Below are 16,286 nucleotides of genomic sequence, written 5' to 3' on the forward strand. Positions count from 1 at the left end.
CCTAACCCAGTATTGATAGCTTGTGTACTGTAGGGTCCAAAGGTGGTGTCCTGCAATTTCCTCCCATAATGTTTCTTTGATCAGTTGGAAGCAAGTGTGAAAGCTTCCTCCCAGTGGGGAAGCTCAAGATCCTCTAGTTGTATGACAGATTTTGCTCTTCGAGGATCTGCAGTGTGGTGTGAAGCCAATTTTTGGCATTGCTTACCAGCTTCAAATATGTGAGTTTGGGTGGCTTGGCAGGTTTTATGTTCCTCGGTCTTCTGTCGTAGGCTGGCGGGTGCTCGGTTCTCCCGTCCAATAAAACTGCTGTGTTTTGTAAATGGTGGACTGTTTGGATCATTTTGTAGATGATCCTGGTTCCTTGTTGGAAGGTATCCTGTCTGTTTGACATGTTTGTTGTGTAGGCAGTGTGGAGGGTGACCGTACGGTTGCGTGCGTTGTCAACTCTGGATTGATCCATACTTACCATTTAAATGCCTACAGCTTCGTTGACATCGTTAGGTTTCCACTGTTAGGCAGCTTTACCTCTGTAGAATCTGTGGCTCCATAGGAAGACAATCTTGCCTTTCTGTGTGTCGCTATGTTTCTGCCTGGGTCTTCTTCAGGCATTGTTCTGGGACACTGTGTCCATGCTGGCCTGTTTTTATCCTGTTTTGTAAGGGGCAGTGTGTTGTAGTTGTAGGGGGCTAGTTTGTATCCTATGGTCTGTGCTCCTTCTGTACGTTTCTGTATGAGTAGGTGCAGTTTCAGTTGGTGAATGAGTTTCTGCTTTCCCTGGTGGGGATTATGCATGGACCATTAACATCTCAATAGGCAATCAGGGTCTTTTGTTTTCCTCCCTAGTAGGACTGTGCAAGCTGTGCGAGTTTCCATAGCTGATTGGTTTCAGTTATTCGTCTGTTTGTTGCGTGTTAGTATGGTGAAGAGTTCCAGTCCCTGTAGGATCTGGCTAGTTAGGAGAGGGGAACAAAGCTCCTTCTCCCAGATTTTATCCGAGAGGGGACCATCTGGCACAAGGTGAGCACTCTCTTCCAACGACTAAAACCCTCCCGGTTTTTCTGATGTTCAGGTCTTGTGTAAAGAAGTCTTTTGATCCACTCCCTTTCCTTTTTCTTTGTTTCTATCTCTGTCCAGTTGGGGTTGCTTTCCAGTCCCGTGGTTCCTGATGTACATGTGTTGTGTCAGCTGGGTTCGGATGGAGTTACCCGTTCCCCCCACATAGGTCACCCCGCACTTTTTGCACTGGATGCTGTAGATGGCGTTATTGATGTTTTCTGAGAGTGCCCTTTGCAACTGGAAGATTTCTTTAGTTTCTTTGTTTTGGATCATTGTTTTCTGTTATGAAATGTTTGGCTCTTGGTGTATATGATCTGTTGTGTACAGGTTTTAGCTTGCTTTGGACTAATTAATGCTGAAGGTTTTTGTTTTTTTCTGTGTGCAGATATGATTTTGTGCTCCCTTAGTATGTTTGTGTTTTCTAATATCATGGTTTTTGGTTGGTTTTTATGCTGAGTTGAGAATATGATGTGTTGAGGGGTATTTTTCTGTCATCTGGAGTTTTTCTATTTAGAAATGTTTGTGCCACATTTTTGAGGAACCTTTGTGTGTATCTTCTCTGGCATAAAGCTGGGAAGAGTGTGTATTTGGCTTCCTCAAAGTCTTGTTGTTGTGTACAGATTTTGTGGAAGTGTAGGAGTTGTGATTTTACCAGTCCTTTTAAAGTATGTTTTGGGTGGAAGCTATCCTTGTGCAGTAAGCCGTGTGAATGTGTCTTTGAAAAATACCTTGATGTCCAGTTTGTCTGTGTTGTTGAAGGAAGAAACCTTGTATGTGGTGGTGTCTAGGAAGTCTATCAGGCTACCATGCTTGGTGTATTTGAGTTTAATGGACCTGTGGTGTGTGTTGAGGGTGTTAATGATTTCTTGTAAGGCTTGATATGTGCTGCCTATATGTTTATTTTTTATATCTTTGCCCTGGGATGGACTGATGACCTTTCCAGGGTGTAGCCTCCCATGTGTCTATTTCTTGCCACGTTTTAAAGTGGAGTTACAATCTTACTATTTTTACAGTTTTAAATTGACATTTACAAATGTATATTGAAGCAGCTACCCACCTGAACTAAACTATGTCAGCATGTGTAGTCTGCAAAGGAACAAGTAATAGGTTTATTCCATACTGAAAAGAGAAGAGAGAAAACTCAATGTTTCGGCTGTGAAGCCTTCTTCAGGTGTGAGAAAGACAGGGCAGATTACAAAGATTAAATAGCACAGAAGAACAAAAGCTGGGAGAGGGGAGGAGGCAGGAGCAGCAGAGAGGCCACACAGGAAGTGCAAAATGGAGAGAGGTGAAGAAAGGTGTGAAGTCAAAACCTGCAAGAGAATAGAGAAGATTACATTAAAATAAGTCAGTCATTGAGAGATCCTGGCTATTTGAGGTGAAAAGAAAAACTATGGGCTTGGAGAAATCTTTAACCTTCCCAGCCCTAATATGTTCTCTGAAGCATTCTCCTAGTCTCCTTTCGGTTTCCCAAATGTAGATAGCTGGGCATTTTTTGCAAGAGATACAGTAAATGAGATACAGGATGTTGTCAGGGTTATCTGGAATTGTCCTGTGATGCCCCGAATGTCGTTAGATATGTATTTGCCAGTGATGCAGCGAGTGCTATTGCAGGGGAAGGTGCTGAGTGTGAGGGAGCTGTGAACAAGAAGCTTATGTGGTGGTCAGCGATAAGAGATGATTGGGCGGTCGGAAAAAAGAGTACCAATGGAGGGATCGTCCTGTAAAATGTAGTCATTGTTAATGATGGTCCTGGGGATAGAAATTGGGTTAGGGTGGTAGGGAAGCACCGAGGGAATGCAGTTGTGAGACTGGGAGTTCCTGATTGAGTTGATGATCCGAGGGCTGTTTTTGGCCCGGGAGTAGAATAAAGCGACACCTTTCATCAAACATTTTGACAGGTACCACGCCCCCTTTTTCAGCCAATGGGAGGCCGCCATGGGCAGATGTCCTGCCCCCTTATCGGCCAATGGTGCAATGTTATGGGCGGATGTCCCGCCCCCTCGAGAGCCAATGGTGTGTCATAATGAGTGTTGTTGTCCCGCCTTCCACCCCTAGCAGCCCCAGGCCTCAGGGTCCAAATGCCCACCACCGCATCCCCTTCGATTTATAAATAAGTGTGTGAAAGAGCGTATTAGCAACGAGGGATGGAAGGTGATCATGTCTGCTGCAGGTTTGAATGCAATCTATTATAACCCTAGGGAATCGGCGGTGTGGGAAGTCTGGTGAGTGCCGCGAGTTTCTGGGATGTGAGCGCACGCACGCACGCACACACGCACACTGACTGACTGACTGACTGAGTAAAGTGTCACAGAAAGAACTCGCAGGACAAATAGCATGTGAAATGTGAACCACTTTATTTCATCAGTAGGTTTTAAATTACAGAAACATCCCAGTATACACTTTTAAACTTTTCACACACATTACAGACTACTGCTTGCAATCGCCAATTAAATGTTGGTGCAGAAAATTAGTTGTAGCTATCGCCCCAACATTGTTCAGAAACTCAGCAGCATCTGAAAAAGCATTCATAACGCCCTTTCTCTCGCCATTTCTATAGCCGTGAACACCGAACTGGGCGACCCTAACAGAGCAAATAAATTAGCCTGAGTGATCAGAGGGACGGTGTTACCACAGGTTCTATGTAAAATACGTTGTAGTTTTGGAATACACACCGCTGAATCCGCCAGGCTTCAGTTTCTGATCTGAAAACATCAGAATCGCAGTAATTTCACTCATGTTCTTTACATGCACATCTATCTCTTTAACAAATTCAAGGACATTAGCATTCAGTTAATTGATTTTTATTTCAAGCTTTGCAGAAAGAAGAGTGTAAAGCACTTTTTGTAAGAATTCTTACATATACATTCGAAATTTTTCATTCTTCTCACGATGGCACACCTGTGTCTGTAAAACAGAGTGAAAGCTCTATTCACATTGCGAGTATTTCACAGCCCTGGTTTTACATAGATCTTTTTTCTTTTCTGTAAAAATAAGTATAAATAAGTATAAAATAAGTTTTGCAACGCACCAAAAGTCACGTGTAGTATTTTTCCATCTACCTTTACAAGTAAGGAGCGTACATACTCATATGGCGAGCGGTCGTCAATTATTTTTCTCAGCAAGTGCTTTATACTCCGCTCAGTATCATCTGTAAAAGTATAGGCACCCAGGCCACTGGCGATGTACAGAACAGCCGATAAAATTCGGGCTAAACTGAGACACTTATAAATTTCTAATGCGGCAAACAACACATCTTTGTACTGTAACATGACCAGGGGAAGGGTCATTCATAACAGGTATTTTCGGAATGACCTACTTAAAATACTAGATATGGACCTTAGCAAAATGGCTGCCAAAAAGAATCAGCTGACCGGTACATGGAAAGGGTCTACCCTGAGAAACAATGAGACACAGCTGAGCCGCATCAGGAACCAAAATATAAGTGCCCCGGAGGCAGTGAACAGGGCGGAAGCCGATAAGGTGAATGCGGTTTGGAGGAAAAGAGAGGAAAGAGGTGTATGTTAAAGATCGGGCTAAAGAATAACGGACTACTGAAAGGAGAAAAGGTTTATGGTTTTTGGATTACGGACACTGGATAAGGATACATCGCGGATTGGCTTTATTACGGACTTTTGGAACTCGGATAGGATCAGGATTAAGGGAACGGATTACGGACTGTATTTGGAAGATAGTTGGAGGAAGAAAAGCCACGAAACTCAGGAAAGAAAAGTGTGGTGTGAGTACTACTTTCATTTACATAAACTTTCCCCCGGAGACACCACAGTACCCATCCGCGCACCCGACAACTAGGCATGTGTGACCCCGTTGACCTGGATGATTAATCAAACGGGCCGCGCATTCGTCAACCACAACCCCCTTTAAACAATGGTTGAAGGTGCAACATACCACCGACTTTACAATCTGATCCATAGCATCGGGCTCATTAGAGCCATCGTTAGCTAAACTAGGTTGAACATCATCATTAACCACATTTTGGCGAACACACATGAACAGACACGAAACATTCAAGCTTGATGGTAGTTTGAAGATTGATGCGTCGACCTCTTCGTTATTCTATTAAAGGAAAAAAGAAAAGGAAGGCTTAACAAAATAAATAGGCATGCTTTTTACCTAAAATATTTACAATTGTAATGCCTCTTTTGTGTTAGTTTTTCGTTTGCTTCGAACTTGCTGTGGTTTAATATTTACCATTTGTAGCAACTCTTCATGAGTTCACATGACAGCCACTGTCACACACCACTGAGTGCTGGGTCAGCTTTTGCTAAAAAGAAGACAAAGTGTTGAAAACGAAATACGCTAAACGCAGATTGAAACGACAATTCCACTATCAGAAAAAATATTTTAGCAACCTACTTCTTCAGTTTGCATAGCAGAGGAATCCGATGATTCACTACTCAAAGAAGCCATCTTCGCAGCAGTCAGTATCGGGGCCTGACAGCTCAGGTGTCACACTTCAAAACCGGCAAGTCGGCTAATTTAAGCATAAACTCCACATTTGTAACCATGCCTACATAGCTCAAGACATTTTTCAAATGGTTGTGATGTTTTAGAACGCCCCACCATATCCCTCCGCCCCAAAATCACACGTGTTTTATCGAGAGTGAAAAGTAATCACTTTGAATTAAAATATGTAAGCTTATTTCAATGACAAATTCTCAACAACTTTTCAAAAGTTTGAAATGATTTTCCACGTACCGTGAACGTAAAGTCTTTAAACCTTAAAAATATTAACATGCAACCCAAGCCTCAAATGATGTGTTTCTCTAGAAAAGAAATTACATTGAATCAAAAAATGTAAAACTTATTTTATCTTTTGAGAAGAGCGTTGTAGGGCAGGTTTTTATATTTTAGTGGATAGGTCATAAAAGTGTTAAAATAATTGAATAAGACACATTTAGCAGCGATAAATTATAAGCACAAGCAAAAATTGATATTTATAACGCTTATAGATTTTAACAATATAACAGACTTTACTAAAATGTTTACTTATTTAATAAATTAAAAATTAAATATTACATCAGAACATGTCCACACCCAGGCACCTGCCGTTAAAGGTTATGGGATGTAGAGATACAGTATATAAGGTTCATGATGAGAATAAAAAACGCTCACGCTAATACACAAGCACCTGTGTCTCGCCAAAGCTGACAAATAAACAGACGGACAAGCCGCACTGCACGTGTGAACAGGGGAATGAGCGAGCGAGCGGGGATAGGGCGCCTCCTGCGCTTAAAAGCTTACAGCACCTGGTATTCCCAGGCGGTCTCCCATCCAAGTACTAACCAGGCCCGTCCCTGTTTAGCTTCCGAGATCAGACGAGATCAGGCGTGCTCAAGGGGGTGTGGCCGTAAGCGAGTGCAAGGCTCGCTGGCACCCTTCTTATAGAGAGGACAGCTCCGTCACCTCTTTTACGACGCTGCTTTATTTCCCTTGCGTTTTTCTCTTCTTCCCACGTTCTCTCTCTTCACTGCCTTCGTCCCCGCTCTATTTCACTTCAGCCTTTCACTCTTGCTTCCTTCCAATGAGGACGGAGCTGCGGGAGAAAGGGCGCTATAGAGGATCGCTGTGGAGAGCTGCTGCTGTGCTTTGACATCTGAGCTCTGTGGAAAACGATCTCAATACAATTCTGAAAAACGCGACTCCCCGAACGCCAGCCGAACAAGTCTCCACAGCCGAAGCGCTGTGTCTCTTTTCAGCTGGCGATAAACCTTTCCTCGATCCTTTGCGGACTTGTAAAACTGTTCACGATCAGAATAAAAAACGCTCACGCTAATACACAAGCACCCGTGTCTCGCCAAAGCTGACAAATAAACAGACGGACAAGCCGCACTGCACGTGTGAACAGGGGAATGAGCGAGCGAGCGGGGATAGGGCGCCTCCTGCGCTTAAAAGCTTACAGCACCTGGTATTCCCAGGCGGTCTCCCATCCAAGTACTAACCAGGCCCATCCCTGTTTAGCTTCCGAGATCAGACGAGATCAGGCGTGCTCAAGGGGGTGTGGCCGTAAGCGAGTGCAAAGCTCGCTGGCACCCTTCTTATAGAGAGGACAGCTCCGTCACCTCTTTTACGACGCTGCTTTATTTCCCTTGCGTTTTTCTCTTCTTCCCACGTTCTCTCTCTTCACTGCCTTCGTCCCCGCTCTATTTTACTTCAGCCTTTCACTCTTGCTTCCTTCCAATGAGGACGGAGCTGCGGGAGAAAGGGCGCTATAGAGCATCGCTGTGGAGAGCTGCTGCTGTGCTTTGACATCTGAGCTCTATGGAAAACGATCTCAATACAATTCTGAAAAACGCGACTCCCCGAACGCCAGCCGAACAAGTCTCCACAGCCGAAGCGCTGTGTCTCTTTTCAGCTGGCGATAAACCTTTCCTCGATCCTTTGCGGACTTGTAAAACTGTTCACGATCAGAATAAAAAACGCTCACGCTAATACACAAGCACCCGTGTCTCGCCAAAGCTGACAAATAAACAGATGGACAAGCCGCACTACACGTGTGAACAGGGGAATGAGCGAGCGAGCGGGGATAGGGCGCCTCCTGCGCTTAAAAGCTTACAGCACCTGGTATTCCCAGGCCCTCTCCAATCCAAGTACTAACCAGGCCCATCCCTGTTTAGCTTCCAAGATCAGACGAGATCAGGCGTGCTCAAGGGGGTGTGGCCGTAAGCGAGTGCAAGGCTCGCTGGCACCCTTCTTATAGAGAGGACAGCTCCGTGACCTCTTTTACGACGCTGCTTTATTTCCCTTGCGTTTTTCTCTTCTTCCCACGTTCTCTCTCTTCACTGCCTTCGTCCCTGCTCTATTTCACTTCAGCCTTTCACTCTTGCTTCCTTCCAATGAGGACGGAGCTGCGGGAGAAAGGGCGCTATAGAGGATCGCTGTGGAGAGCTGCTGCTGTGCTTTGACATCTGAGCTCTGTGGAAAACGATCTCAATACAATTCTGAAAAACGGGACTCCCCGAACGCCAGCCGAACAAGTCTCCACAGCCGAAGCGCTGTGTCTCTTTTCAGCTGGCGATAAACCTTTCCTCGATCCTTTGCGGACTTGTAAAACTGTTCACGATCAGAATAAAAAACGCTCACGCTAATACACAAGCACCCGTGTCTCGCCAAAGCTGACAAATAAACAGACGGACAAGCCGCACTGCACGTGTGAACAGGGGAATGAGCGAGCGAGCAGGGATAGGGCGCCTCCTGCGCTTAAAAGCTTACAGCACCTGGTATTCCCAGGCGGTCTCCCATCCAAGTACTAACCAGGCCCGTCCCTGTTTAGCTTCCGAGATCAGACGAGATCAGGCGTGCTCAAGGGGGTGTGGCCGTAAGCGAGTGCAAGGCTCGCTGGAACCCTTCTTATAGAGAGGACAGTTCCGTCACCTCTTTTACGACGCTGCTTTATTTCCCTTGCGTTTTTCTCTTCTTCCCACGTTCTCTCTCTTCACTGCCTTCGTCCCCGCTCTATTTCACTTCAGCCTTTCACTTGTAGCGGCAATGGTTGTTAATAAGACAGAATTAAGTGTTGCTGTGCTTTTTCTAATGAGGCCCCATCTCTCTGTTCATCTCTGTGGTGCAGCCACAGAGAAACTATTCATGCAGGCTGATTTAAAGATGTTTTCTTTTGATAAGGGACAGCTCCCAAATGGGGATGTACTTAGCTAAGCCTAGCTATCATGATCAATGGTCATCCATTGGCGCCTATCTGTCTAGGGTGTGCCAGATGGACATCTGGACTGCATTCCTAAGTGTCAGGAGTAAGTGACTCACATCTCACCTTGATCAACCAATCAGGGACTGGTAGGGCCGAGTAACCCACGTGGGACTCTGATGCCCATGGAACTTTCAGCCAATGAACGAGCTGAAGTTCCTCCAGGTAAAAACAGGCAACACAGAGGGCCTGAGAGACTATTTCCTGGACTTTTCTAAAGGGAATTCAAAGGAGAATTCCAGGGCAGGACGGCCCAGGAGCAAAAGGCTCCCAAGGGCAGGACATTCTCGCAGTGCGCCTCCTGACCATCCTGAGACTCAGCCCGGACAACCACGGAACGGCCAGTGTGTCCGAGTGCCAGAACTTTCCTTTGTTCTAAGAGTCTAGAGCGGAGGTTGCCAGAGAGTAAGCAGAGGATCCACCTGAGGTAAGCACCAGCAGCAAGCCTTGTGAACAGATCGGAACTGTGGACAGCTGAATCACTATTCAGAACTAGCGCTTCATCAGGAATGAACCGGTCCTCTTCCTGACTTGCTGGGACCCACAGTCATCTTTTCTCCTGTGCACAAACTTTGCTAGTTAAAGCCAACACTAACTAGCCGGTCAGTGAGCATCTGCAGCACAGCACAGCCTGGCACGGAGCCAGAGAGCCCGCAGGAGATCTGAATCCCCAGAGATTGGATGAGTATTCAACTTCAATGCATTACTGCTCGAGAATTCAATTGTTATCCCAACCAGTTGATATCAATTTAATTCCTAAGAGTTATGTACTTGTTTTGAGTATCTAATGTAGAAGTTATAACCAAGTTCATTTACGAAACGGTCTCAATGAATGATATACTGAACGTATGTCCTCTTGATATATGTAACTCTTCGTAACTGACTGAATATATACCTTTTGTATTCTGATAACCCTCTCGATAAGATCTGTTAGGTTTACATGCATATTCTATGTATTAATAAATGTATGCTCGTGTATTAGTACCTGTGTGTGTGCGTTGTTTGAGTTATATCGCATGGTTGGATTCTAAAGCCATCAAAAGAATCAACTTTGTAATTTATGGCTACAATTAATAATTGTCCCCGTAAATGCCCAAAACCTACAGAACTGGTGCCTCGTGAGAGCACACTACATTGTGAAGGGGTAGAAGTTTGTGACTTCCAGGTGTTTCCAGAAGGGAGAGGTGGTGTGTGATTACAATGGCAAGGTCATCACAAAGACAACTGCTGAAGCTCACAGATGACAGAGAGAGACATGAGATGTCTTTTCTTTTCAGATGAACCTGCACAAAAACTGTGCATTGATGCTCGTGAAAAACACTGAGCCTGCCTCCCGGATAAGGAGGCAAATCGGAAGATGGATAAATCAATCAAAGAGAAAAGACAATGTAAGGGCTGTAAGAAAGTCATTTATAATCAACGAACAGTCTGTCATAATTCTGTCTGTGACAAAAAGGGACATTGTTGAGGGGAGAAGAGCTCCTCTGTGATTACAGCATTTCCAGGAAATAATTTCAAGGTGAAGGACAAGCTCTGGAGTGGTTGGTTCACTGACCATTTCCAAAAAAGAAACTAAGTAAGTATATTAAAGTGCATATTTTGAAGATATTCATTTTCTTGTATCTTGGAATTAATGTAAAAATTATATTCGTGTTAATGTCTTGAAAATAGCATTTCTCATTCTCATCAGCAAGGATATAAGAAAAGATGGAAAGATGGCGACGGTTTACAGAAACCTCTCTCGTTGTGTGTCTGTTTTAATGTTTATTTATACGTTAATACTCTTGTTTTGTGTTGGACGCTCAATGTCTGTCATTACTTATGATAGACAAACGCTTTTAAACCTGAGGACAGACTCCTTAATGTCATCAAACAACTTTTTTCACGTACCGGACCCCACCTGCTGGATCGGACAAAGATGCGGCAAACAACAACAACAGGTGGGCAGACGCCGGGGGAGACGAGGCGGCGTACTAGCGCGACCACGAAGGCGTCCGCACAGACCACCGCTGCCGTCTATTTTGTTAGCTAATGTTCAGTCACTGGACAAAAAGGTAGATGAGCTACATTGTCGGATCAATGCGGAAAGGGACCTGAGGGACTGCTGTGTTTATGCCTTCACGGAAACCTGGCTGAATGCATGCGTCACGGACACCGCCATCCAGCCAAAGGGGTTCACCATTTACCGCATGGACAGAAACCACCAAGCAACCGGCAAACACAAAGGAGGAGGCGTCTGCTTCCTGGTCAACAGCAAGTGGTGCACCGACGTGAAGGTAATCTCTAAATCCTGCTCGCCGAATCTAGAACACCTGACCATAAAATGTCGACCCTTTTATTTGCCGAGGGAGTTTTCCGCCACTATCATCACAACCGTTTACATTCAACCTCAAGCCTGCGTGGAAGCAGCACATAGCGAACTCCACGACATTATCAACAAGCACGAAAACTCCCACCCAGAAGCCGTCTCAATTGTAGTTGGCGACTTCAACCACTGCACTCTGAGGAAAGTACTGCAAAAATACATTCAGCATGTCACAGTACCGACAAGAGGAGACAATATTTTGGATCACTGCTACACAACAATAAAAGGAGCATACAAAGCGCTTCCCAAACCGAGTTTCGGTAAGTCGGACCACATCGCTCTCCTGTTGCTTCCTGAGTACAAACAGAAGCTGAAGACCTCCCCCATTGCGAACAGGTCAGTGCGTTGTTGGTCTGAGGAGGCGGAAAGCAAGTTAATAGACTGCTTTGATAGTACAGACTGGGACGCATTCAGAGCTCCCGACACAGATTTAAATGAGTATACGGACGCGGTCACCAGCTATATTAAATACTGCACCGACATTTGTGTACCAGAAATGAAAATTAGGTCATTTCCCAATCAGAAACCGTGGTTCAACAACGACATTCGCAATAAAATAAAAGATAGATCCATCGCGTTCAAATCGGGGGACAAAGAGCTGTACAAGAAATCACGGTATGCATTAGAGGAAGCCATAAAACGCGCCAAACAGAGCTACAGAGTGCGGCTTGAAACGCAGTGCGCTGACACCCGGAGGCTGTGGCAGGGATTACAGTCAATCGCAGGCTACAAGGGCTGCAGCCAGGAGATTGACACGAACAAGGCATCCCTGCCTGACAAGCTGAACCATTTCTATGCCCGCTTTGATGCTCTGAACATGGGCAATGCTGAGAAGACCCCAAGTGTGCAGGGCGAGTTTGTTCTGAAACTCTCAGAGCAGGACGTGCAGAAGACTCTGAGCAGGGTGAAAATCCGTAAGGCTGCAGGGCCTGATGGGATACCACCTCGAGTCCTAAGGACATGTGCAGCCCAGCTGACCACAGTGCTTACGGACATCTTTAACTCCTCCCTGTCACAGTCCATGGTCCCCACCTGCTTCAAAAAAACCACTATTGTTCCAACCCCCAAAAAGGCAAAAGTGACATGCCTGAATGATTACCGCCCAGTAGCATTAACATCTGTGGTGATGAAATGCCTGGAGAAGCTGGTGTTGTCACACATCAACTCCTCCATCACAGAGTCCCTGGACCCCTTGCAGTTCGCCTACCAGAACAACAGATCAGTGGATGATGCTGTCTCCCTGGCTCTGCATACAGCCTTGGAACACCTGGACACTAAGAACTCGTATGTGAGAATGCTGTTTGTGGACTACAGTTCAGCATTCAATTCCATCATACCCAGTCAACTGGTGACAAAGCTCAGGGGATTAGGTCTGTGCAACTCTGTCTGCAACTGGCTGCTGGACTTTCTTATCGAGAGACCACAGGTGGTGCGGATAGGCAATAAAACATCAACACCACTCACCCTGAGCACTGGAACCCCACAAGGCTGCTGTCTGAGTCCAAGGTTGTACTCCCTATTTACTCACGACTGCACAGCAAGACACAGCAACAACCGCATCATTTAGTTTGCCGATGACACCACTATAATAGGACTGATCAGTGATGATGACGAGTCCACTTACATGGATGAAGTTGTACAGCTGCTTAGGTGGTGTCATAGCAATAACCTGGACTTGAACATAAAGAAAACGAAAGAGCTAATAGTGGACTTTCGGAGACACAGGCCATACACTCACAGCCCACTCAGTATTGATGGAATGGAAGTGGAAACAGTCACCAGCTTTAGGTTTTTAGGAATTCACATCTCTAAAGATCTAACCTGGACTGTGAACACTGACTCTATCATGAAGAAGGCTCAGCAGCGCCTTTATTTCTTGAGGTGCCTCAAGCGATGGGGGATGCCAATACATGTGTTGGTGAACTTCTACCGCTGCACCATCGAGAGCGTCCTCACCAACGGGATCACCGTGTGGTATGGCAACACCTCTTCGCGAGAAAGAAAGGCACTGCAGAGAATGGTCAATATGGCCCAGAAGATCATCGGCTGCGGTCTCACCGAGATTAAACAGCTCTATGAGGACCGCTGCCGTGGTAGAATTCTGGCCATCACAGAGGACAGTCACCACCCCGGGCAGGAGCTCTTCACCCCACTGCCCTCAGGCAAGAGATATAAGAGCATACGGACACTTACCACTAGATTCTTCAATAGCTTCTATCCACAAGCAGTGAGACTGGCGAACACATTTAGCCATCCCCCTCGGACCTCACCTACACCATCACCATCTACCTCTTTATGATTTCTTATCTATTGCACATCTCCAGTCATTGTTTACACGTCTGTATTGTTTACATTCAAACTGTCTACATGTTTACTTGCACATTGTCTATTGTTTGTACATTGTCTTGATGCACTGTTTGCACTTTGTCTTGTTTTTTACACTTGTTTTACAATCGAGAGACTTTCTGTGAGTAAGAATTCCATTGTACCAGTACCGGTTACATATGGCAATAAAGTTCAAGTTCATAAGGAAGGGATATGGATCTTGCAACTTCTTAAAAGTTGTAAAAGTGATTACCATATTGCCAGTGGTTTATATTTAAAACCTAAAGATTTTAAATTGAATCTTTCTTAAACAAAGGACATTTTTCACAGGAACAGCAGCCTAAATCAGTCGATGACTGTAAATATGACAAGCTTGTGATAAATTGTAAAGTGCAAAACAAAGTTGTATTGTTTTGGTTTTGTCTTCAACATCATATTAATAGGCATGTTATTTTTAGAGCAGCTGCCTGCCATTCACCACCAGCCAAGATGCCACGAGGTACATGAAATGACCCAGAAGTACTTAATGATACAGAAATATGGGGGGAAAAAAAAGAAGACAAGAAATATCCATTAACACGTGCATCTAGAAGCCAGAAGACGGGTGATGATCAGCATTTCAAAAGCAGACACTGGAGGTTGAATTCAAGTTTTAACAGTGATTGTCTATGTTTGGCTTCAACACAAATCATATTAATATGCTCACATTATTCATTTGTACAAAGTCCCCAATATTCATTACAGGCGACGTTCCCAGGAGTACACACGACCCAGCCAGAACGTGGCTAGCTGACGTGCAGTGGACCTCAGGGAAAGAACTCTTGCCCACACGGATGTCTCTGCTCTGAAAACCACTGGATAAAGGTATATGGCGGTCTGTTCTCAGCTGTTGATTTTGTGAAAAATATTGAATATGAAAGATTGAAGTGTCACTATTCAATGAAGTTCAGACATAAGTATTATGTTGAGAAGCTAGATCTGTTCTACTAATAGCTTTAGTACCTTAATATTGTACTGTTTGCTCTGGTTTTCAGACATCAGTCCAAGATCATTGGTGGGTTAATTGATTTCTGGTAAGATTGGCCCCACGTGTGAGTGTGTGTTTACATTTCTATCTGGCATCCTCAAAAGATGGTTTTGTTTCCTTTTCTTAATTGCTCTTGATTACTAGAGTTTATTTGGCATGATACATTTGTGATAAATGCTTTTTCTTTGTGAACATGTCTTATTTTAATCTACATAATGTCAATGAGTTAGTACCTTAAAGAACAAGCAGTAAAAGAAATGACATTTCAGGTTTATTAGCTAAAGTTTTTATAAGTGAACTGAGATTCCTTTACAGTGCAGAGACCCATCTTTAATATGCTGTGTGTGCTCATAATGGACTTGAAATTTGTTTTTGTTACAATGTAAAGGTATAATAAATAGATAATATACTCTATTTATCAAGACTTGACTATTTTAATTCCATACTTCCATTGACTGCTTTGGAATGCATTCCTTACAATTTTCCTAAATAATCATTGTCTCACAGTGTAGACCTGGGTGACATAACAGGGGTCAGGGCTGTGTTGACTGGAGGTTTGTGTAGACTGGCCATTGTCTATGTGAGACTGTGGGATCACTAGGGGTCCCCCCCCCCCAACACCTGTAACATTGTCAAGTGGTATAATTACCCACAAAAGCTAAAGTTTCCTCCATTAAGGGGTCACTATTTGTTACATTCTGGCGGAACAAGAGACAAGATAAACCTCTCACTGTCACTGACGGAGCAGTCCGGGACACTCTATGCTAGATTGGACTATTGTCTTTGGAAGATGGGGTCACAGGTGATGAAATAGACCACAGTGGCAGTCCTGCCTAGCTGTTATATCACTGACAGACTCACCCACACATTGAGAAGAGAGCACTGGTTTCTGTGCAGAAAGCAGAACAACTCACTTTAACTGGTCAATTAGGTCTAATGAGTTTTATTGCCCTTGACATCTAACTTACTCCAGCCCCCCTTGTGGAAACAACCCCTAATTACTGTTCATGAGCTCCTGGCCACACTTGTTCCCAGTGGAACCAACCTGGAGCAGCAGAACAGAGGTTTTTGTTTCTTTAAGTTGTCTGCTGTTGTAAAACAAGTCATCCCTTAGGAATAAAAACTCTCCCTCTAGTCTGGTTGCTATCTCCTTTATTTGCCCCATATTCCCAGGGCAAAGCAGCTGAGTGATCAAAAGCTGAACTGCAAGGAGCTGAATTTCACACTGGGTTACAACAGACCCTGGTGGGAGAATGGGCAGGAGAGGGCCGGTTGTGCTCCTGAACTAGTCCCCTCCTCTCCTACTCTCGTATTTGCATCACAGTCTATAAACTCCAGCCCTATTGCTTTTCTTCCAGTTCATTTTTTTTAATACAGCTCGTAAATTATGTATACTCTTGTGAAGTATCAAGAAAGCACTCTTATCTTTATTTCACGTACAGTATACAGGAGACTGCTTGATAAAAAATAAATAAAAGCGCTATTCCCGACGGTCTTGCACAGTAACCACAACTCCAATAACTTTAACTAGAGGAAGAAATCCATCTTCTGCTCAAAAGGAAAAAAAAACATTGAAATCATAAATCTCCAACACTGGCTGAAGACTCTGTGTATCCGTGCTCAGCGGTTATATAGGACAGGACTCAGCGCGCAGCAGGTGCGGCTCATTGCTCTACGCTCCCCGTGCGGAATGCGCGTCTCCTCCTTCCAGACTAGTAACACCGCTGCATACATCCCTCTTAAATCCCAGAAACACAGAAACTCCGGGGTGTTTCTGTGAGTCAGTACTG

At 44.6% G+C, this 16,286-nt stretch overlaps 3 non-coding genes and 1 pseudogene across 3 annotated transcripts; all 4 read right to left on the reverse strand.

Annotated features, from left to right (window-relative positions):
* Nucleotides 1-6,314: 6,314 nt before the first annotated feature.
* Nucleotides 6,315-6,433, reverse strand: LOC148813272 (5S ribosomal RNA). Its single transcript, XR_016086259.1, has one exon. It is a non-coding gene; the product is annotated as a 5S ribosomal RNA (ribosomal RNA).
* Nucleotides 6,434-6,970: 537 nt separating this feature from the next.
* LOC148813273 (5S ribosomal RNA) lies at nt 6,971-7,089 on the reverse strand. The gene has a single exon (XR_016086248.1). It is a non-coding gene; the product is annotated as a 5S ribosomal RNA (ribosomal RNA).
* A 537-nt stretch (nt 7,090-7,626) lies between these two features.
* LOC148813274 (5S ribosomal RNA) lies at nt 7,627-7,745 on the reverse strand (annotated as a pseudogene).
* A 537-nt stretch (nt 7,746-8,282) lies between these two features.
* LOC148813275 (5S ribosomal RNA) lies at nt 8,283-8,401 on the reverse strand. Its single transcript, XR_016086260.1, has one exon. It is a non-coding gene; the product is annotated as a 5S ribosomal RNA (ribosomal RNA).
* Nucleotides 8,402-16,286: the final 7,885 nt, after the last annotated feature.

Source organism: Atractosteus spatula, assembly GCF_055471065.1.
Source record: "Atractosteus spatula isolate fAtrSpa1 chromosome 10 unlocalized genomic scaffold, fAtrSpa1.hap1 SUPER_10_unloc_1, whole genome shotgun sequence".
NCBI lineage: Eukaryota > Metazoa > Chordata > Actinopteri > Semionotiformes > Lepisosteidae > Atractosteus > Atractosteus spatula.